Source organism: Centruroides vittatus, unplaced genomic scaffold (genome assembly GCF_030686945.1).
Source record: "Centruroides vittatus isolate TY-2023 unplaced genomic scaffold, ASM3068694v2 contig_82, whole genome shotgun sequence".
Classification (NCBI taxonomy): domain Eukaryota; kingdom Metazoa; phylum Arthropoda; class Arachnida; order Scorpiones; family Buthidae; genus Centruroides; species Centruroides vittatus.
In genome coordinates, this window is record NW_027122533.1 from 1,347,325 (window position 1) to 1,370,990 (window position 23,666).

The 23,666-nt window shown below is 33.5% G+C and overlaps 1 long non-coding RNA gene across 1 annotated transcript; it reads left to right on the plus strand.

The window, feature by feature from the left end:
- The first annotated feature begins 20,990 nt into the window (after nt 1-20,990).
- On the plus strand, nt 20,991-21,822 carry LOC136982296 (uncharacterized). Its single transcript, XR_010881873.1, has 2 exons — nt 20,991-21,117; nt 21,605-21,822. It is a non-coding gene; the product is annotated as an uncharacterized lncRNA (long non-coding RNA).
- Nucleotides 21,823-23,666: the final 1,844 nt, after the last annotated feature.

Sequence of the window (23,666 nt, forward strand, 5' to 3'; positions counted from 1 at the left end):
TCGGCTGCCTCTATCATCTGTAGACACTTCAAATGGTGTCTCTGCACAGATTTCAACATGTGGATCGTTTCTGTATGACGGAAGATATATTCGAACTGCTGATTGGCTTCGTTCACTTTTTTTCTTATTATGGCAGTTACAAGCATGTAATAATAAACTGCAATTTGGATTATCACACTTATCAAAATAATGTATGGTACGTAAATTACGAGGAATGCAACATTAAACAGTGAATTGTGTTGATATTTTGAGTATATTTTATCTTTCTTGCCTTCGAAAATAATGACGTTTACAACTGCAATATTCATTGCTAAAGAGATTACGCAGAGGAGAACCCATTCCAGCTTTTTCATGTAAGTATATTCAAAATGGAATGTTGGATTGATGCAATGAACAGTTTCAAGCATTAGTTGCGTCAAGACATTTTCTAATTTACGTATGGCACCCTTTCTGTTGTAAATGAGTAATGTGAACAGAGCAAAAAGAGAAAAATATAACCGTACTATGTTAAACATTTCTGTATTTATGATGTCAAACAAGTCTTCATAATCATTAAATTTTTCCATTGTGTTAGTTATTAAATACACTGATAACACGAATACGTCGACAGTCACTGCCCATAAGAAACCCATTTTAATACATCTTAATCTGTCATCGTCATCACAAATGAGATATAGAAATCTCATCACTCTGCGAGTGTTCTTAATTATGCATCTGAAACAAACGTAGTTAAGTGATGTTGAATTATTTGGTTGGCATTCGAGGCAATGAATTCTCTGCATGTTTGTTGATGAATTGTTTTAATTGTTAACACAAAATATTGTTATTTGAGGTATTAATCGAACGACGAGAACAGAAATACTTACAGATGCAAATTTCGTTGATATTTGAATAAAAAATTTGTCAGCGTTTGCTTGTTTCAAAGTGTCTAATCTCGATTTGTAATTATTTCACTTTTTCGTACACAATTTTAAACAAATTGTCAAAATTAAATATAATGAATAATGTTAGGATTCGAGTCATTTTGAGATATTGAACATAGAATGTATTCATCTGCAGATCCAAATAAATAGTGTTAAACGCAGTAAACTATCTGCTATAAAACAATTACGTAAAAGCTTGAGTGACTACGTCATGTTCGTGATGCAAACCATAACTTAATTAGCAGAGATCTACATAAAGCAATTTACTGTAGTTTGTAGACCTAACCTTGGCTTTAATGGATTAGTAATGGGTTTACTCTCTTTTAATTTAATTATTCCTATTGCTCGGCAAACAACTGGAGAAGGAAATTTGAAAATTTATTCTTTTAAGGTCACTTTCACTAATGAATTAGGAAGCGGCTGATTATTAATGTCTCTATCATTTCTAATTCAGATTTAATTTACGTTTCAATCGATAATTGATTACTAATTTTGTGATAGAGCTCTCAGTATTACATTAGAACTAATTTTGTCTTATATCATGCATTTTTTTCTAAATTTCTTAAATTTTCGAGATTCTTAGCTACTGTATAGGATGTAAGTTAATATAGTCAGCATGCTTGATATAATTGATTTTAAAAAAATGACAATAACATGTGGAAATGCCAAATGCCAGGTCTGAGCCTTTTGAGTATTTTAAACTCAAGATTTTATTAAAAAGTTTTTAAGCACCGCAAATCCACAAACATGTTTTTTTGATTTCAAATCGCCTATTTTTAGAAATTAGCAAGATTTTAATAAATTTTTTTTATGCCTTTACTTTATAACAGTAGCATTTTGCTGCTGTGATGTCGTAACATTAAATATTTCAGCAATATCGTAGCAAGACTCGATTATTGAATTTTAATTCACACTCCTGCAGAAACCAAAATAAGAACAGATATGGTGACAAATTTTAATTGCATAATTAAAGACGGTAATATTACGTAATCATATTTGTTGTTAGTGCAATTAAGGTAAACCCACAAATAGTAATTTGTGTAGTAATACGACCAATTATGAAGGTTTGATTATGTTTAAATTGATGGAAGAATACAGCGTAACCCAAAGATGAATGCCAAGGAGAATGCTTCGATAAGAATTTTTATGGGAAATTGGAAGCTGACACGCGACAATCAGTGAAGAAAATCCGGAAAACAAGTTAGATAGATGGTCGACACGACTCTATTACTAGCAGGAAAATATAATGTACAGTACAGGGAAGCCAGTATTCATTTGTAGTGGCAATGATATATTTTAAATTAAATAAATTACAAAAATATAATTAAAAATTGCAGTCAGCATTGTGACCACGTCCGAATAAATATTTGCCTATTTAAAATAAAAAATATTTTATCTAATTTTTGAAAAATTTTTGTAATTGGGATCAGGAAGCCATAGCTTATATTGGCACACAATTATCGAATAGACAGTGAATATTGGTAAAATAGATGGATGGAAAACTGTATTTGAAAATATAGTTTAACAAAAACGCCAAATTATTTCACTACATATAGGTAGAGATTTAATAATGTTATCAACGTGTCAGTTGAACGTGAGTTTAGGATCAAAAATCATTCCGAGGTCATTATAAGGATTAACACATTTTATGAGAATATTGTAAATATAAAATGTGGGCAACTGAGGATTACGATTAAGTGAAAGAGATGTGATTACAGTTTTTTTAGATTAATTTTTAGGATAGCTTTTTAGGATTGGAGAAGATAAGAGTGAAAGATATGTGGGTCATGGATCATCAATTTAATATTGTCAGCATAAGATAATATAGGCGAAGTAAATTTACCTAGTATGTTGTTTAAATAAGCTGAAAAAATAGGCTGCTTAACCCTTCTACAGTCACGTGATTTTTCGACCCCCTTTTGGTTACGAGGAGTCAAGAGACTACATTTTTTATCTTAAAATTGTAAAATTTTTTGGCTTCGCTTCAAAAATTATTATTACATCTTTGTTTTCTTTATTTTTTCTACTTTTAAACTGTGCAAAATATTTTTATATTGACACAAATGTTTTATTTGCGTCGAATTTAATGTAATTTGATACGAAAAACGCAAAAAAATAAACAAATCAAATTTCAACTCGCTGTAATTTCTCTTATGTTTCACCGATTGCCATCGAGTTTATTTGTAAATGGGGAAGAAATATTACTCATTCGAGTGCAGTCAGTAGAAATTTCCTACTACTGCGAGAAAATTTGTCACTACACCCTCTTTACCCCCTACAGCGAAAGTCAATAAACGTTAATTGTTTTATGACCCTATTTTCAAATGATTCTTTCTGAGTTGTAAATCGACCAATTGACAAACCTTTTATTTTCTTTTTTTCGTATGAATGTTGCCTTTAAGATTTAACAGATATTTTCGTTAGATTTTTACACATAAATTTTATTTTTAATTTTTAATGTGATATAGTCGTGTATTAGGCTTAACTCGATCATCTAATATAAAAATTGACATCGCTCAAAATATCATTCTATTCATCAAAATTCTTTGCTGATCGTTTAGATATAAATGTTTTCTGCGTATGAAATGAAGCAATCAAAAAAATAATGGGTGGACCATCAAAAATTCGGCAATTTACGACATGATGTCGATTGCATAAATTCATCTATTTATTATAATTCTAATATCTATTTCTAATTCTTATTAGATATTAATATATGCTTTTAAAAGTTTCATTAGTATACAGGTAGGTGTGAGACATATCCGTATTTCGCAACTCAAAGAGTGTTGTGCTTAAATACAAACGAAAACTTTGTGCATAAAATTTTAGCATTATTATAATCATTGAAGCTATTCCTTGTTTTAGGAATTCAAAATAGAAAATGTTCACGAAAACCTTACTTCATTTAAGGAATTAATACTCTTTCATGTTTTTGTAAAAGTATTTTTGAATTTCCAGCATACTATTTGCATAAATAAATTTGTTGAACTGTCATTTGCTGTTATATTTTGATGATGCCGGGCAACTTTCTGGTTTACATTTTCCTGTACCTATTTTAATTTACGAGATAGCAACTATAACTTCTATATTATAATGCTAAAGGCGATACCATTGGTCTTATTTACTACTACCATATAAATACCTAACTTCTATACAGTTTGATATACTCGTTCTCACAGAATGCAAGAATTAGTTCCCCCTGTTTCCGGACTAATTACAGAAATTTAAGATGGGTCTAAAAATATGGTGATTAGTCGTATTACTACAGAAATTACTATTGATAACTTGACACTACCTGCACTGTTAACAAATATGTATAATATTACCGTTCTTAATTTTGTAATTACAAATAGGTTTGTTCTTATTCTGGTTTGTTGCAGGAGTGTGAATCAAGATTCAATGATCGAGTCTTGCTATGATATTGCTAAAACATTTACTGTTATGACATAATAGTAGCTAATGTTATAATGTGGCTGCATCACAAACAAAATCAAGCACATCTTGTGAATTTCTCAAAATAGGCGATTGAAATCATGAGGACATGTTCTTGGATCTCAAATATTTGAATAAACCTTTTAAATAATGAAATCTTGTGTGTAAAATGTTCAATAAGTTCGATCTGGCATTTGGTATTTCCACGTATTATTATCATTTCTGATAAATTATCGATTGAAACCTAAATGGAATCCGAATTAAAAATGATCGTGAAATTAATAATCGACCGCTTCCTAATTTAATAATGATATTAACCTTAGAAGAGTAAATCTTCAAATTATCTTCTCCAGTTGTTTGCCGAGCAATAGGAATAATTAAATTAAAAAAGAGTAAACCCATTACCAATTCATTAAAGCCAAGGTTATGTCTATAAACTACAGTAAATTGCTTTATATAGATCTCTGCTAATTAAGTTATGGTTTGCATCACGAACATGACGTAGTCACTCAAGCTTTTACGTAATTGTTTTATAGCAGATAGTTTACTGCGTTTAACACTATTTATTTGGATCTGCAGATGAATACATTCTATGTTCAATATCTCAAAATGACTCGAATCCAAACATTATTCATTATATTTAATTTTGACAATTTGTTTAAAATTGTGTACGAAAAAGTGAAATAATTACAAATCGAGATTAGACACTTTGAAACAAGCAAACGCTGACAAATTTTTTATTCAAATATCAACGAAATTTGCATCTGTAAGTATTTCTGTTCACGTCGTTTGATTAATACCTCAAATAACAATATTTTGTGTTAACAATTAAAACAATTCATCAACAAACATGCAGAGAATTCATTGCCTCGAATGCCAACCAAATAATTCGACATCACTTAACTACGTTTGTTTCAGATGCATAATTAAGAACACTCGCAGAGTGATGAGATTTCTATATCTCATTTGTGATGACGATGACAGATTAAGATGTATTAAAATGGGTTTCTTATGGGCAGTGACTGTTGACGTACTCGTGTTATCAGTGTATTTAATAACTAACACAATGGAAAAATTTAATGATTACGAAGACTTGTTTGACATCATAAATACAGAAATTTATAACATAGTACGGTTATATTTTTCTCTTTTTGCTCTGTTCACATTACTCATTTACAACAGAAAGGGTGCCATACGTAAATTAGAAAATGTCTTGACGCAACTAATGCTTGAAACTGTTCATTGCATCAATCCAACATTCCATTCTGAATATACTTACATAAAAAAGCTGGAATGGGTTCTCCTCTGCGTAATCTCTTTAGCAATGAATATTGCAGTTGTAAACGTCATTATTTTCGAAGGCAAGAAAGATAAAATATACTCAAAATATCAACACAATTCACTGTTTAATGTTGCATTCCTCGTAATTTACGTACCATACATTATTTTGATAACTGTGATAATCCAAATTGCAGTTTATTATTACGTGCTTGTAACTGTCATAATAAGAAAGAAAGTGAACGAAGCCAATCAACAGTTCGAATATATCTTCCGTCATACAGAAACGATCCACATGTTGAAATCTGTGCAGAGACACCATTTGAAGTGTCTACAGATGATAGAGGCAGCCGAAGAATTCTTTCACTTATACATTTTCTGTGTTTATTCTGTCATCATTCCGACTATATTTTTTCTTTTCTGCAATATTCTCGTTGCAGGATTTTCGAACTTCAGTTATATTATGTATTTTCACATATCAATCTGCTGCGTAATTGTTCTGGTCGTAACCTTAGAAGCCGGGGGACTATCTTCCAAGGTAAGTGTTCTAAACAACAAACATTTATTCTGAGTTGCCTAAATTTCTAAATCATTTCAGGCTCATTGTCTAGAAAAGATTTTACGAGAAGTTTCAGTTCTTGAATTTCCGAAACGTCAAATATTTCAAGTAAGGAATATTTAACTATAACAAACAAAAATATGAATGCACAACTTTATTGATAAAGTTAATATTTTCAGATTAATACTTTACTAGAAAGACTGAAAGGATCGACAATTGGTTATAGTTGTTTTAGAATATTTGTTGTTTCTAATTACAGTTTAACAAAGGTACAGTATGCAGCCATATTCGAATAGAAAATAATTGCGTATGGAAAGTCAATTAATTTATGTATCGATATACATTTATGCATATAAAAAGAATATTTATGTAGAAATTTATTTATGTAAATTTTTCAGATAATTAGTGGTTTGACGACTTACATCTTGATGTATATGCAAACGAAGCAGAAAAAAGAACAAAGAAATTTCCCAACTCCATCGACAACGAGTAAATAAATGCCTGTTTAGGTAATTCTATTGTCAACTGATAATGAAATTTCGTTGCATTTTGTGGCTTTGCGTAGAAAACATTTAAATCATTTTATGAAGTAAAACTCCCTCTATACATATGTTTTCTATTAGAACAAGCTCTATTCAAAGGCTACAATTCTTGCGGATGATATAGTGTCATATTTACTTTTCTCGGAACTTGATTTCGGCTCAGGAAACGGGCTTTATATCTGACATAAGCTCTGTTTTTTAAACCGAGATACATTTGTTCAATTAGGTAACAGAAATCAGGGGAAGGTGAATAACGTAACGTTACTTACGTTGTACCGATTTTCGATTTATAATAGAAATAGCAAAGAAATTTATTTGTTAATGCACACAAGCATTTTAATGCAAGTAGGAAATTCTAGAAATAATTTCGAAATTATGTATGGACACAAAACATGAAAAGATTGTTTGTCTATTTGCTAATAATGCATTACATTCACGTGTGCAGATTAAGAATTTTACTGCGACAGGGACATATGTAATAATTTTGTATATACTTGCACATATTTTTTCCAACTATTGTTTATTTAACGCATAGAAGAAAACTTAGCATGAGAACGTTGTAGTTTTTGACTTTAATTGTCTCAAGAGCACAGTCATGGAACGTGTCGATTTCTATGCACGATTCATAAAACCACACATTTAGTTAAACTCATTGTAGGTCTTTTCAAATCATAGTAATTGATTTGGCAAACCATACAGCAATTTACATTATTTGCTCAGATTTGATTGTTGTCTGTCCTGTTAACTCTTCTTTTTGTAGCAATATCAAGTTATCTAAATATTCTGTATCGGTCGTTACAGCTGCTGACAATAGAAACTTTCGAACAACGGTTACGTCATATATTAACGGGTGTATTTTACTCCACAACAAATTAATGTATAACATTATCTACGAAATAAATTTTGTAGGAATGAAATAATTGTTTCTAGGATTTTTGTTTTTAGAAAATAAATTGTTTTCCTGAGTATTATTATAAGAACACAAAAAATATTGTAAAAGTAATGGTAGAACATATCATCTCTAAAATATTTTTTAAGAGATGCCAAATATTTACAGAATTTTGAAGAATGACAATGATTAAGAAAGAGTAGATCACAGGTGAGTACAGGATATCGTGTTTAAACAAGCAGTTAGGAATAAAAAAGAATTGCTGCTATATTATAGTCATTGATATCAATTATGCTGAAAACGTTAATGTCTAGCAAATAAATGTTTGTCAAAAACCACAAATGTTAAGTGATGGTTTTACTAGTTATAGTTTCTAATGAGTGTGGTGACGTCTAATAATATTGATAGTAAGTTTAAGCAAGTTGTAGCAGTTTTTTTTTATTTGGTTATTCAAATTTATTTTTTTCAAGTAATGTACAATATTTATAAGCCTATGTATTCTGAAATAAAATCGCACAAAAATAAAAATTTTTCTGTTTGAGGTTTGTTCTTTGATAATTGCTTATTAACGAAATCGCTTGGATATAGTTTTTTTAATTAGCGAGTTTAATTAAACAATAGCTTCAACAATTATTATATTAACCTTGACACTTACAAATAATCTGTATGGAAAGAGGTCAGTTGATTCCAGTGGGACATGACTCTTACCTCTAACATTTAATCTTATGTAAAATGTGACAAAGTAAAGATATTAACGTTGGTTGATTAGTTTCTTGTTCAATATAAAACAGTTTCCAAGTTTTGAAATTTTGATGATAAACGTTTTTCTATCAATAATATCTGTTTTTAATTTTTTTATAATAATAAAGATGGTGGCCATGCAGTCCTCACAGCACTAGATGGAAAGAAAATAAATATAAATACAGATTTCTAGTGTTATATGAATCATTCGGCTGAAACTCACAATAGAGATCTAATGACATGTTTTTGATTTAAATCCGATTACTTTAATAACTCCTGTTTTATTAGTATTTTTTGATTTACGCAGGTCAATTTAGTATCAAAGAAAAATCACAGTGATTAGAACTGAAATTACAATAAATCGATGAAGTGTAATGGGGATAAATTTAACCAGAAAAAAATTAGAGAATGGTAGGATTCTTCTGAACGGCGTACATATGGCTACAGTACTATCTATGTTTGATGTTGGCATGCGGTTTTTAAGCTGCAAGGCCATAGTCCCCCGAAGGGTCTAAAAGATATCTTGAGTGTAGCGAACACCACTAATCGAGTGCGGCCACGAATAGCTAAATGTAGAAGTTAGTGCCGAGTGGCTGTTAGTAGGAAGACTTATATCTACTTAATACTAATGAAACTGAACGCGATCGTGAATCTTAATACTACTCATAGCTAGACAAACAGCGCGAAAAGGAAACGAACACGATGACAAACTAGACGAGACGAACGAGCCAGAGACAATCGAGCCAGACCCCCGAAAAAACTTTCTTTACTTATTTATTCTTATTTTTTAGTATTTTTTTAAACATTAACTTACTAGCTTATTATAACGTAGGACAAACATAACCAGATGACTAAAGCTAACAAACTATAATTTAACCTAACCTATCATACCCTAACCAGAAATCAAGCTAAAAGTCTCTCATCTAATTTACAACTAAGACTAACCGAAGTTAGACTGAAACGTAAATTGTTACAGTACAATATATGGCACTCACCATTTTTGATAATTTCGCCGTAGCCAAAGTGAGTATAGGATAAGGTTGCTCAAGTCATACAACTGCCTAAATCGTTCCTTTTAAATTTTGAATTTAATACCGCGACAACAGTGGTTTTAGCAGCAATAAGATGTACACTTTAGTCAACCATATTTGTTTACATAGTTAGTGTCTGTCACTGACGGCGTAGTGACAAATTTTCTCAACAAATAAGTTTATTATTATTTTCTTATAATTACCTGTATATGCTTGGTATCTATTTAGCAAGTAAATTATTAATTAATTCAAGTGCCTTTTTAAGTTTTCATTCTGTAACACCTAAATAATTGTTTACTCAAAATGAAATTGTAGTAGCTTTCTTCAGTGTTTTCTTATGTTTATTTGAGACGTATTTCGTACCGTGCCTTAAGTCGTACCCATATAAGATTCGCAAATGGTTCCTGTACGATTTAAGAAATCACTCTTTTTGTCATTAACTTTTATCTGCCGAGTGTGTGTAGAAGTAAAACAGAAGTACATTCAACAACATATAATATTTCTTTGATTTTGATGTTTTTCGTTTTATTATAGACTATAAACATGTCAAAACGAATCTGTAATAGTCGAAAGCAATAAGATATAGGACGAGGCGTTCGGCAAATTACGCAATGGTGATATTACATTAAATGAAGCACGCAGAAAATATAAAATCTCTAAACCGACTCTACGACTTCATCTTCGAGGATTAAATAAGAAAATCAAATTCGTAAAGGCTAAACATCTAACTGAAAATCGATTTTGCAACAGAAGCAGTAAACGTAGTTTTGTGAAAGAGCGTACACTAGCCAGTCTCGTAAAACTTGCTTTCCATTGCGTAAAAATCACTGTACCGGTCTTCAAGAACAAGGGCGACCCAGCAGAATGTTCCAACTACCGGTCAATATGCCTTCTCTCTCACCATGAAAATCTTTGAGCGCATTATTGACTGACGTCTGCGTGACATCGGTCAATTCGGATCAGTGTGGCCAGTGTAGCTTTGTGATGGGCTGTGGAACTACCGACGCAATATTCGCAGCCCGCAGGTTGATGGACAAACACCGGGAGAAAAATAAACCGCTACACGTTGCCTTCTTCGACTTGGAAAAGGCCTTTGACCGCGTGCCCTACCAGCTCATTTGGTATGCACTCCGCGACCACGGAGTGCCTCAGAACCTCGTCAACTGGATCAGAATGCTGTACACAAATACCAGCAGCCGAGAGATATGCGCGGCTGGTACTTCTGACGACTTCGCAGTGAACGTTGGCGTTCATCAAGGCTTTACACTGTAGCCACTGCTATTCATTCTCATCACGAACACTATCACAAAGAATATACAAAACAATGTGCCTTGGAGATTACTTTATGCTGACAACATCATGCTTGCAGCTACCACTCGGGAAGAGCTGCAGTGCCAGGTGCAGGCCTGGAGTGACTGTCTGAGTTGTTTTGGCTTGCGCCTTAACATCAAGAAAACCGAATATCTAGAAATGTTTCCAAATGTAGGCACGATCCAAGTCGACTTGTATAAAACGCAGACGTTTTGCTACCTCGACTCAACCCTACAGATTAACGGAGACTAAGTACGAGCGAGGATGAATGCGGCATGGCTACGATGGAGAGAAGTCACCGATGTTCTCTGGGACAAAAAGATGCCCATATACCTAAAATCGAAAATCTACCGGACTATGGTACGACTTGTCGCTCTCTATCGTTCCGAATATTGGCCATCAACGAGAGCAACCGAACGTCATCTCCATTTCATGGAGATGCGCATGGCTCACAAGACACTTGATGTTTTCTCTCCTTGACCATATCACTAATGACACAATATGCCAACAATTTGGCATAGTGCCCATTAAGGCAAAAATGAAAGAGAAATGCCGGCGCCGGTTTGGCCACGTCTGACGATCAGCCTCGGATATAGTTGTCGACATTGCCTACCACCTAGATGTGTCAACGGTTGACGGTCACGCGGAAGACCGAAGCAACGATGGCAAGTGGCTATCAACGCAGACCAAAATGCTTTGCACCTGAACCCAGACAATGCACTTCTGAATTGTCTGGGTTCAGGTGCAGTAACCAGAACAATTGTCACAGTAGTCATGAATTCAGTTCTTTCTCTTATTAGACACCTCAGAAAATAATAAATTTATATATTGGATTTTGTAATTCTTGAAGAAATAAATTGCTTGAACAAATAATAAATTATATTAAAATATTTATTTATTGTAAAATTAATAGAAGAAGGAGAAGTAAGGTGTATTATAGAAGAAAAATGAAGATATAGTTAATATTCATATTCCATATATTAAACTAATTGTCGGAACGAAGTGGCGATTAGTACTTGACTTCATGCATTCCTTGTCAACAAAATAACTCTAGAACGAGTTGTCCGATCTTGATGAAATTTTCCAGGACGACTCACCATCACTCAAGAATGAACTGATTAGAATTTAAACTTTCAAAAATGAAACATTTTTGTAGAACTGGAGATAGGGGTCAAAAAGAAGATCGCGTGTTTCATCAGTATGGATCATTTTTGGGAGTTGAAATTTTAAAAATTTCATCCATGAATGATCGTGAGTCGTCCTAGAAAATTTCATCAAGATTGGACAACTTATTCTAGAGTTATAACGTTGACAAGAAATGCATGAAGCCAAGTGTTAGTCGCTTCCTGCACGCACGTGTAGAAGCGTCACCTAGTGATCGGAAAATATGAAAAACATTAAAACGGTAATTTTGAAAGGTAAATGTTATCGGTAATTAGATACACAACAACAAATATAAAGAATCTTTATAGAATAATAAGTTTTAAAAAGTTTTCTTTTTAAAACGTGGAACAGCAGTGATCAATATTGATGGCTTTACGATCCATTCTCTTCGTCTTCCTATCGTTAGTACGAAATTTCGATCTCTAAATGGAGAAGCTGCACAGAGATTCCAGATTGAGATGAAGTCGCTCAAATTCATCATCATCGATGAAATGTCAATGATTGGTGCAAGAATGCTTTACATGATCGAGAAAAGATTGAGGGAGATAAACCCCGATAAAGATGAGCCGTTTGGTGGATTATTCATGTATTTGTTTGGTGATTTTCGTCAGCTTCCTCCTGTTAAAGATACTCCACACTCATCGGGTGTTTTTTACAATGTAATGTTTCAACAAGGTTCCTACCTTGTTGGGACATTACATTACATTCGCATTTGATTCTTTTGAGAAGTTCATTGAACTTAGTAATTCTCATAGACAAAATAGCGCAGATAGTTCCTTCACAGATGTCTTACAACATCTAGCTTTGGGTGGTTTCTCTGATACAGATCTGAACATTCTGACGACAAGAAATCGAGCCTATTTATCCAGAGATGAACTTGATCAGTTCCAAACGGCAGTAGAGCTATATCCAACAAACGAGCTAGTTAAACAAAGCAACGAAGACTACTTGCAGTGAACTGCATGCCCTCTTGCTTATATAGCATCTGAGACCACTCCAGATATTGACCTTCCTTCGTCTAAAGAAGACTCAGCTCTTGGTCTCTCCAAGTATTTGAATCTCTCAGTTAATGCCAGAATCATGCTGAGAGTAAACTTATGGGTGCAAGGAGGTCTCGTCAATGGTTCACTAGGAACTATACGCTACATTATATATGCTCCTAATGCTCGCCCTCCAGCTCTTCCTCTGTTTATTTTAGTGGAATTCATCTATGGTAATCTGTTTCCAATAATCCCCATAATATGCTCTTCGAACGATGGCAGTATATGGCGATCTCGTAGACAGTTTCCCCTTACCTCAGCATACTCGATGACTATAGATAAATCACAGGGATTAACTCTTCCAAAAATCAAAATAGATATAGGGGGGAGGAAAAGAGACAGCTATCAGTCTTACCTATGTTACATTGAGTCGAGTGAAAAAAATAACTGACTCAGTATTTTTAAAGAGTTACAATAAAGATCGCTCCGAGTCAATCTGTAAATCCAAGGCCCATAATGATAGACAGAATTTCATGAGACGTTGGCATAGCATTTAATTAATGGCTTATTCTGACCTTATATTTGTACCTTTAAATGATCCAATAGAAGTCAAATATATTGTTGAGAACGAATGATTCTTTGTTTCTTTTTTCCCTCATTATCTAGAAAATAAAGGTGCGAGAAGCTTCGATCCGGTACACGCTGGTACAGCGTTACTTAACAAGTATAATTTTGAAACACTATTCCGTCGTGAGGGAAAGAGGAGAAAACGAAATTCGCCTATAGACAGAGTAGATAAACATACCCAACTTCCATCCAACGATCACTCTGTTAGAGTTTCCAAACGTTAACTTTTCTCCACATTAACTAACGGATATTTAAACACGAAAATGGAGAATATCCTCTTGGTGATGTTCATTTTCTACGCTTTCATCTTCAAAGGTGAGTTTACCTCTAGAGAGAAACAACATTATAATATACTGTACTTTCATTATTTAGTTTATGTTACGTAAACTATTTCTGTGTTGTTTCTTCGGTAAGAATTTAGTAGTAATGTGTTAAGTTACTAGCCTATGACAGACTTTTGAAAGGGTAGTTGTTTTACTTGTTACTATTTTGTAATTTAGAAGTGAAGATGGACAGAAATAGCTGAGTGCATTTAACACGATTCATAAAGTATGGATATTACGAGAACTGTAAGAATTGTTGCAGAGGATTTTGCCACGACAGAGGCTAATGCGTATTTTACTAGTGTAAATGTATATAATAAAGTCCGAAGTCAATTAGCAATATCCAAACTGTAAGCAAAGTAGAAAATCAGAAATAAAGATTTTGAAATTTCTGAAAATATTTTCAATTATTTAAAGTCTTCTGCGTTTATAGATTTCTTTGTATAAAATTTTACATCCTAACTGTATTAAGACGTGCTTTCAGTTTTTTATTCTTCTAATAGACAAAAGAATCATCTTAATTATTATTGATGCAATACACTTTTTAAATTTTTGGGTCCATAATTCAGTTTAGTTGAAAATGGATGCTCTGAATTTCTTCTGTATTGAAGGTTCAGTACATGCATTAACTTTGACACTACACTTCGACATCATAAATAATGGGATGACACGCCGAGAATCAGAAAGAATGCATGAACATAAGAATATTGTAATACATGAAATGATTTTACCAATAAATTTATAAATTCAGTTAAGTGGACGACACAAATAGTCGATGACTATAACAGATTAAAGTGGCATAGTATACAAAAAACAGAGACTGTCAGTGAATGTCATGAATGTCAATGCATTGTCTATCATACACATAAGTGGTGTACGATAGATAATACTTTGGACCGAGTCATTAGAAGAACGAGCAATTTTTAACCATATTACGAAATTATTTCATTTGAAATATATGCTCTGCACTTGAAATTAAAACTGTGGTGTCTCGACCCTGTACATTATAGTTTTGCGTTAGCAATAGAACCGGACAGACATAATACGTCAGTGGGAATTTAAAGGTTTAAAATTTTTTCAAATTGCAGCTCAATAAAAGTTTACTTTGACCACAAGACATGCGTGTTTTATTTATTATCACATTAAACAATAAGAAATATACTTTAACATATTTTCAAAGTGTGCGATTCAACACGAAAAATGCGTGTAGACTGTTTTCAAATTAAAAAATAATATCAACCAGACTTGAATAAAGTTTGATATTATTTTGAATTTCCAAACACTGTAAATTTAAGTATTATAACATAAAAACGTATGTTTGAGTTTTTATATAAATATACAAGTATAATTTTCACGACAGCTAGATGCTTTAAATTTAACTTTTTTAAATATTAAAATAATTCTATTGGATATCAGATGTGTCTCACAAGTTACTGTGTATCGCACCCCTAACGAGGACAGTAACGTAGTCATTTAGGGGCAGGTTTTAATCACAGTTTGTGGATAATCTGACAAAATCATAGTCAGAAATGATTGAAGTTTTATTATGTCAGATTTCTTATTAAACGTTGTATAAAATGATAAAATTCATAAGACCGATTATACAAATTATACAAAACTAAAAGTAATTCTTCAGAAATTTAAGCTTTGCATAAAATTTCATAAAATCTGGGAATAATGAATAATAAATTCTTCTTCGTTTCATTAACTTAATATTTTATACAAAATTAAATTTACGGAGTGATGCATGTCGACTATATTTTATCACATTCTTTAATTTAATATTATTTCTTCTACAGTTTCATAATATCGTGTTCCCAGTACTAACTGACATTTATTTCTTTCTTTTTCTTTTGTTAATAATTTCCTTATTACATAAAAGATAATTGTTTCATAATTCAAAACATTTTTTTAAATTCTGGACTACTCGAGAAGTGCCGATCCTATAAGAAACAAAAACGTCAAAACAGTCATATTTTTAAATATGTCCTACACTAGATATTCGACCACAAAATTTCGATGAAGTCACTCCGTGATTCACTCTCTTCTAAAGTGTCGCATTTTTTACCACAATTTTTTAGACTTTGTGCTGGTATGAGCTACGTCTTCAGTGGTAGAAATGAATACAGTTTTGCAGCCGTAGCAGCTCACTTCGTTAGGGTCGAGTTATAAACTCCGTAACGTAACCGTATCCATATTCGTAAATGTTTGCTACACTGGATATCTATAGCAATAGTTATAAACTACCGTAAGGCGTTTTCTGTATCCGTAAAGGAACAAACTTTCTTACGGTTTACAAACTAGTCCATCGTGAGCATGCGCAAAATTATCGGTAGTTATTGCCAGATCTAAGGCCGCGACTCCACTAGCGCAAAAACGGCCGTAAAACCCCTCGCCGTAAAAGCGTTTAATCACGTGACCTATTTGCGTTTGCGCTCGGATTGCGGTGAAGGTCCGGCTAGTGAAGCTTTCTACGGCGACGGTACTATTGTATACGTGATATATCGATTGAATACGAGATATATCGATATAAAGACAATGATTATATTCTACGAGTTTTTTTCTGTACTATAATTAAAAACGTAGTAAAATTAATATCTTTACTTTCATATATTAACGTTTATTATTGTATTACTAAGATAATATACAGCACCTATAAGCTTAGCTTTTTTATTATATACTCCTCTAAATGAAGGATTTTCTTTTGGCTGTCCATATCTCGTGTTTTAGGCATCCATTATTATAATCGGGATACCTCTTGTCGTAGATATATGAATACTTTCCGATGTCTTCGATAAATTTTTCCGGATCTATTCTAGTTCTTTTCCAGGAAGCCACGAGAGAACGTACACAAAAGCTCGTTTTCCGCCATTTTCACACGTGTCACAATGACCTAGATTTCACTAAATTCTGATTGGTGAATGGTACCGTTTTACGGCTGTATTCGCGTCGAAATTTGAACACTGCTCAACTCGCTTTACGCTGGTTTTACGACCCGCTCTGGCGTAAATTATCCTGGTCACGTGATTAAAACGCTTTTACGGCGAGAGGTTTTTTTTTTTTTTTTTTTAAACTCTTTCCGCCCTGTGGGCACTAAGAGGGCCTCTTTTAGTAGGCCCATTATGGGTTCGGCCAGGCCCACAATGGGGCGACCGGGTGGTGAGGGACGGGGCCCGACATATCCGAACGGACCACCCCCCGAAAAATTCCTGGGGATTATTCGACCCGTTCGGATTCGATCCCGGGTCCCCCAGAGCGGTAGGCTGCCACCTTTACCGCTCGGCCATCCGGCCCTAACGGCGAGAGGTTTTACGGCCGTTTTTGCGCTAGTGAAGTCGGGGCCTAACACTATAATTATTTATTCATTTTATTATTTTTCTATTTTTTTATGACCAAAGTAATTCTTATCTTAAAATTTAATATTATTCAGAAGCAGCATTGTCGGAAAAAAAGTTACGTTTTAACCAATTTATCAAAGTTTCTTCGGTTGCTTCCGGCACAACTTCCGATTGTATATCGACTGATGGCGACCTAGCGCATGCACAGTTGGTCAATTCTCCGTATCCCTACCGTGAAAGTTTGATCGATCCAAACTTTTCTTACGGAATACGGTACGGCCATACGGATAAGATACGGAGTTTATACCCACGCTATATGGATACGCTTACAGCTACGGATACGGTACGGATACGGTTACGTTAAGGAGTTTATAACTCGACCCTTAATAACAAAATTGGACGAATATTAAAGCGAAAACTAAACACGTGCAGACGCTGCTATACGTAAACAAAGAGGTAAGGTCTCGTGCTGACGTCACTAACTTCGCATTCCTGGCTAACATTGTAGAATAGAGATCTGGCTATCATTGTAGTATATAGTCCTTGGGTAAGACTGGCTAGCGACCCGTAACGTGCTTCTATCTGGTGAGAAGAAGAATAACTATTGAAGGATTATTACTCCTGTATTTTCATTTTCGCCCCTTTGTAAGCGTTTTGTTCTTTTAAGAAAATAATGTTATATTACCAGAAATATAAAATTAATATTTTTATTACTTTAAAAATTAAAGGTGCATTCATAACTTCTTTTTTAATAAGTAATGTTTTATAAACACTACAAGTAACTATCACTATCGCAACCATCTCGATGACAATGAAAGTTTTTATTTTTATAAATGTTTAAGTTTGAACTCTGGGAGTAATAATTTATTCGTAAACATTTATTGAGAACATAACTACTTTAACGAAGTGTTAATTCCTCATAATTCGGCGAAACCCTTCTTAGCGGACACCTTACTACAGCGGATATACTTCTATAATAACAACATTCGTGGACCGTTATAAAAAAAAGTGTGTTCTTTATTACAACTGACATTTCTTACGCAGACAGAGACAGATGAAGTACAGTTACTTTGATGTCTCGACCTTTCGTAACGAACACAATAATTTTCATCGAATCCAGTTACTAAACAAGCCTTTCTACTGTCAACATGGCAGAAAATTTTTAAAAAGAAAAACTAATCTTAACGTTTAACACACAAATATCAAGTTCTATTCTTGGGCATTCTCTACATCTATGAAGTTGGCACCCCCAATTTCGGTTTTTTCAAAGCAACTTATGCCATTCGTTTGGTATGCCGATTGTTAAAACAAATGACAAATGTTATAATCGCGTCGAAAAACCGGAACTGAGACAATTGATGACAAGATTACGAAGTATTTAAAAGCAGTCCTCTACTTACGAACATTCGACTTACGAACTTTCGAAGTTACGAACAAAGCCGACAGATGGCGGGTTAACATGAGCGTGAGTAGTGTACCTAGATATCAGAGTAGCGACACACGAGTCATCGCCGCCATGTTCTGTCGATCGACTGTCATCACGTGGTCTATGGGTTTACATTAAAAAATGACGATTTTTTAGTTTAATAAAGCATTTTATTCGTAAAAATGCTTTACTAAACTAAAAAAAATCGTCATTTCTTAATGTAAACCCATAGACCACGTGATGACAGTCGATCGACAGAACATGGCGGCGATGACTCGTGTGTCGCTACTCTGATATCTAGGTACTCTAAGCGTGAGAGGTGGGTGAGAGGCTCTTAGTTGAGTTTGAACTGTAGTCGTGTGTCAATCGTGAGTGGTGTCATTTGTTTGCTATTAAAGTGCAGTTGGTTGTTTTTTATGTACAGTACAGTCAAGTTTATTTTTGAAGTTTTATGTTAAAAACATTTACAGTTCATACATATGTACATTTGTAGTTGTTTTAAATGAGTAATTTTAATAAATAATGTACATGTGATTGATTTGAATTTATACTTCCCTTTAACAATCTTAATTCAACATTATTCAAGTAGCCTAAACATTACATAATTGTAAAAACAACGTTGTATTTGAGTTTTTGCGCCAAACATTGTCTTTTCGAGTTACGAACTTTTCGACTTGCGAACGACCGCTACGAACTGATTAAGTTCGTAAGTAGAGGACTGCCTGTACTTTCTTTGGAAACACTCCTTTCGTAAAACAAAGTCCTAATTACAGGTATAGGGCCCGCTTTTTTAACCCGGTCCATTGACTCTTATGCCATGTCGAATTCTTTGAGAAACTCAATGTAAGCTTAGATGATATTCCTGTGTGAGGTGTTTGTGTGTCACGATAAATCAATCCTATCCAACTATTTTCATTGCAAACCTGGCCAAACTCATGATGTGTTTCAATATTTCAAATTGTTAATTTTTCAAAAAAATGAGGAATCTCCGGATTTTCTGCATGTTTGATGAACTAACTGAATAGTATCTGGTTACAATTTTTCGTGAATACTCAGAATATTTTCTCTTCATAATTGAAGTCTAGACTATTTACAAAAATTATACTATTTTTGAGTCTATCTTAATCACTTTACATCACCACAGAAGTAACAGTTAGCATAGTTTTTTTAAAGACAATACTTCTTAAAAACAAAGGTAAAAAATCCACAATGTTAAAAATGATCAAGTGTCAGTTTTTTACTGTAGTATCTGACACTTTTTACATTAAAAAACACGAATTCTTCTCACCATGTTCTCCTTATCCATTCTTAAACTGCTTCTAGCCCTCTAGTGGCAGATATGAGTTTTTCTACTTCATTTGCATATGGTTACAATTTTTCGTGAATACTCAGGTCCTACAGTACTTTGTGAAAACGTGTCAGATCCTACAGTAAAAGGCTGACACTTGATCATTTTTAACATTGTGGATTTTTTACCTGTTTTTTACCTTTGTTTTTAAGAAGTATTGTCTTTTAAAAAACTATGCTAACTGGTTAACTGTTACTTCTGTGGTGATGTAAAAAGATTAAGATAGACTCAAAAATAGTATAATTTTTGTAAATAGTCTAAACTTTAATTATGAATAGTATCTCCATGAAGACTTCTCTTTCCTGCTTGTCTTCATGGAAATACTATTTTTAACAAGCAAGCAGCCATGCAACACATGTCCCACAGCCTGCATTAAGACATAGAAAGCCCGATGTACAATTCATGTGATTCGTTTACGTCTTTTAAAAATCAAATTTTATCTTAGAAATATAATCTGTTTCAAACTAACATCATTATACTAATTTGTCTGTTCGTCACGCCATTCTCTACAAACCTTATCGTACCTTTGCATTTAGAACGCAAAGTAACAATTATTATAAGTATCAACAAGCGAGGTGATAACGATACATGACTCTTTACACTACTTCGTCGAGTACTTCCGGTGTATTCTATGTTTTACATCAAATACTTCATCTCTTTTAAAAAATAATACAATTTTTTATTTGTATTATAATAAACCGAATTGTTTATAGAAACAATTCACTACAACAAGCAGAATAATCGTCACAGTAATCTCGACTTTGTTTTCTGTCCTTAAAAACACGGTGTAATTTATACCTTTATTTTCGCAATCGTTTCACAAATAAAGTGTTAAACAAATTGTAAATATTATTCATATGTTTTTTATTGTAATTTTAACGGTAAGAGAGAAGTGTGGTGTTTAGAGTAATTCTCTAAGTATATCAGCTTCGTACAACTTCCTGAAAGAAGAGTGAAGATAAGGTCGATATTCACGGTTTGTTTAGTAAACGAATATCTTTTTGAAACATAGGAAAGGGACGAGATAAGAACATAATTTAACCTTGAAAACTGTAGATAAGTATAATACGCGTATATCCAACGCTTAGTCTGTTACAGTGTCTACGAAACAATACTTTACTGGACGTCAACTGACTGTTACTTGAACACAAAGATGAAGAATATTCTCTTGCTGATGCTCATCTTCTCTGCTTTCATCTTAAATGGTGAGTTTATCTATAAAGATATTTTCCTTGCAAAGTGTCTATAGTAGCTTGTGTACATACATAGTATTTTTATACATGTATCGTTATCTGGTAGAGGAGAAGAGCCCATTATATATTATATCTTAAGGCCACATGAGTCGTACGTGCAGCATTGTAACGTAAAAAAGTGTCGGCAGTTTACAATTCAGTTTCTAAAACATGAAATTTGTACTTTATTTAATTAAAAAGCAGGAAATATTTATTTTCTTAAAGTTTAGTACAGTATTTTACTAATTAATTTCTTTTCAAAAATTCGTGTCGTAAATAAGCAATAGGAAGCGGAATTGATAACGGAGTGAATTGACGTTTCCTCTTCCTTAAACATTTCTCCCTTTCAATTTATATTTCTAAATTACTTTCGATTTTATATTAATTAATAGTTTAAATAAAGAAATTTGCTTCAGATTTTTCTCGTGAAAACTTTAGAAATTTTTATTTTACATTTAAGGGGTGGAGTTGGCGAAAGATAGCTGCACTCATTTAAAACGATGCGCAAAATATGGATTCTACAAGAACTGTTCGGAGTGTTGCAGAGGATTCGGTCACGACGGAGGATACTGCACCATGTACAAGTGTAAATGCAAAACATGAATCCGGAAGTTGATTAAAATCAAAGCTGTATGCTGCTTACGAAGGGAAAAATAAAGATTTTGAAATATCTGAAAATATCTTTCAATTATTTAATGACTTCTTTCGGGTTTATAGATTTTTTTTTGTATGAATTTTCACATCCTAACTATATTAAGACGTGTTTTAGTCTCCTTATAATTACAACAAACAAAAAAACAATTTATATATTCAGACAATATACTTTTCGGATTCTTATCTCGGTAACTCTGTTTACTGAAAGATGAATTCTTTCAATTTCTTCTTTGCTATTATAATACACGATATATCTAGCAAAGATGCACTACAGTACACTACAGAATGATATATATCAGGGGTGGCCAACTTTTGTGCGCATAAGATCTACTTTTTATCGTAAAAATGTGTCGCGATCGACTTGTTGTCATAGGCATAGTCTAAGTGGGGAGGGGGAAGTGTGAAATGCATACTATGTATATACACAGTTTCAGTACGAAGTGCACTCACTGCTTATGAGTCGAGTCATTACTGCATGCATACAGTTGCGTTCGGTTACAAATATAATACATTAAGTCAAAACATCGCTAGCGATCGACCAAAATTGGCTTGGCGATCGACCGGTCGATCCCGATCGACTTGTTGGCCACCCCTGATATATATAATGGGATGGGTCGTGTGAAAATCGAAGAAAATGAGTGAAGTATAGTAAAGAAAATCCAGAGGTATGGCACTTGAACCCACAAAGATATTAAAAACTGTCGAGTACAATCATTTTATAATGCTTCTAATATGTCAGGGAAGTACTCAGGTTTTCAAGCACGTAATAAAAAACATAGCCCAAATGCGATTTTTATTCCGTATGCTAATCATCATTCTTTAAATTTAATTGGAAATTTCTCTGCAGAAAGCTGTAGGGCTGCAATTCAGTATTTTATGTTTGTGCCAGTGGCGTGCTGTCATTAGAAGCGATGGAAGCGCCGATTCCACCTTCCAATGACCTTCCCTTGTATTTTATAAAATATAAATTTTCATATTTTAACGTACTTTGCATTAATTAAAATTAATATTTTATTACAACTGCATTATGTATATTTTACAAATTTCTATACTACATGTGAAAAAAACAATAAGATTGCTATTGTATATTCGAATAATTCGGTGGCGGAAAGGAGTGTCGAAACCGGGTCAGTTTCCAATCAGCCAGATTATATAGACATTGGCACATGCGGTTTACGGAGCTCCAACCACACCCGGTTTAGCTGGTAAAAGCAACACACCCGTAAAGCATCTAATTTTATATCCCAGACCGGTTCTGAGCTGTTACCGCCCGCCTGTCAACTTTTAAGCAGCCAGATTATAGGCATTGGCGCATGCGCTTTACAGAGCACCAGCGTCACCCGGTTTAGCTGGTGGATGCTTCACACATAAAGCTTCTAATTTTATATCCCGGACCGGTTGTGGGCCGTTAGCCGCCCGCCTGCTAGATGTTTGGCCGCCCTCGCCTGGTTATGTGAATCACGAGTAGACTAGATCAACGGCGGGCAACCCCCGGCCCGCGGGCCAGCTATGGCTCGCGAAAAGTTCTTATCCGGCCCGCGAAATTTTTAATAGATTATTAAATTGGAAAAATAACTAATTAATAGTTATTTTTCCAATTCTTTGTAATTTTCGAAAACGATAAGAGAAATAAATGCAGTAATTAACTTTTTATTTATTTATTTCATATTTGCAGACTAAAAACATTACGAGTTACAAGAAGGCGTCAATTAACTACTACGGCCCGCGGAAAAAACGTAAAATTTATTCTGGCTCATGTTATAAAAAAGGTTGCCCATTCTAGACTAGATTTGTAACTTAACCCAACCGATAGAAATTTACTGACATGTTTTTATCATAGTTCTGCATAGTTGACAGGAGTTTTTAAA